This window comes from Schistocerca americana, chromosome 2 (genome assembly GCF_021461395.2).
Source record: "Schistocerca americana isolate TAMUIC-IGC-003095 chromosome 2, iqSchAmer2.1, whole genome shotgun sequence".
Lineage (NCBI taxonomy): Eukaryota > Metazoa > Arthropoda > Insecta > Orthoptera > Acrididae > Schistocerca > Schistocerca americana.
The window spans coordinates 865,642,715-865,644,405 of NC_060120.1; the positions used below are offsets into that span (position 1 = coordinate 865,642,715).

Genomic DNA, 1,691 nt, shown 5'->3' on the forward strand with positions numbered 1-1,691 from the left:
AGCATCATAGGGATATGTCGAACAACACTACAGGCGCTCCACGTAAGATTCTGGCAGCCTTGGTCCAAGATTCCAAACTCTGGCAGTTTCCTCCGCAAGAAGTCGGCTTATGAGTCACCAGAATAAGATTCTGACAATTCTCTGCCTGGATTAAATTCCTAAATCCCACAGTTTCTGAGATTTGTAGGCAAATTTTCAACTGACTCAAATTTCAAACAGAAAAATAAGGACGAACACTTAGTAATAAGTGCACATCAAGAATTTAAAAGTAGTTGTAAGTTGCAAGTGCTTTTACTGATTCGTACTTCTTCCTAGGAAAGGGTGGTAATAAAAATCCATCATCATCCTGAATTTTCGTCGTTCCAAATTTTGAGGGAAATACGTTTAGTGTCTGTGTGGTTAGGATTTTATTTTCACGTCAAGTATGTTATATTCCGGAAATGTTTTTTGTAGATATTGTCTCTTGTATCAGGAATTAGTGAACTATAAGAAATATTGTGTGAGGTTAAAAGTCGAGTGTTGGAACTTGCACATTAGACAGAAACATGTCACGATATCCACCATCAGGTAGGGTTAGTTCAGGAAACTGCTCTGCCTATTCTGTGTCAGCTCAGGCGAAACACGCGTGAGATAGATACTTTACGTCCAACCAGGTGTAGTCGTTATAATTTTACTAGTCATAGCGTACCATGTACCGAACCTCTAACCGAATTTTGTGAAACGTGCAAACGTTATGGACACTCCGCACGGAATTGTCAGGAATGTGCTTGGCTATGAATGAGGAAGAGAAAGTAGAGACAAACTCGATGTCTATTTTTAAAGACCAATGGGTCACGGATTAGCTTAATGATTTATGTAAGTCCAGTAATGGAAGAACTGTTGGTTGGTTGCTTGAGTGACGATTTATATCGTGTATACAAAATGGTGAGGCTAGCAGTAGAATCTGGATTTGTGGAAAAATATATTTCACTTTGCACATTTTTGGTTGCCAACGGTCTTGCCGCACTGGCAACACCTGTTCTCGTCAGATCACCGAAGTTAAGCGCTGTCGGGCTGGGCTAGCAGTTGGATGGGTGACCATCTGGTCTGCCGAGCGCTGTTGGTAGGCGGGGTGCAATCAGCCCTTGTGAGGCAAAACTGAGGAGCTACTTGATTGGGAAGTACTGGCTCTGGTCTCGTAAACTGACATACGGACGGGAGAGCTGTGTGCCGACCTCATACCCCTCCATATGTGCATCCAGTCACGCCTGTTGGCTGAGGATGACACGGTGGGCGATCGGTACCGTCGGGCGCTTCAAGGCCTTTTGGGCCGGAGTTTAGTTTTTTTTCTTTTTTTCTTTTTTCAAATTAGTATAATTTTACATACTAATTCACTACCTAAGCACATTAGTGGGTCCTAATTTCATATTATTTTACATTTCTGCAGCTTAATTTTTAACACTACAGGTACAATACTATATTACTTCACCACTACAGGGATTTCTAGTCTACTGTTATTCAGTTTATGCATGTATCTAAGTGCTAGTTGATTTTAGCTTCCTCTATAACTATTATTGTTACAGTGCAACTTTGTTTATCCTATTGATCTACACTACCTGAAGCGTTACAGGTGTGCCAGCAATCTACAAACCTATGTTGTTATTGGCCTTGCCCACTGAGCTAACCCCAGTGGACGTGCCCCTGGCACTGGG

The 1,691-nt window shown here is 41.9% G+C and overlaps 1 pseudogene; it reads left to right on the forward strand.

Annotated features, from left to right (window-relative positions):
• Nucleotides 1–987: 987 nt before the first annotated feature.
• LOC124597112 lies at nucleotides 988–1,105 on the forward strand (annotated as a pseudogene).
• The last annotated feature ends 586 nt before the right edge of the window (nucleotides 1,106–1,691 follow it).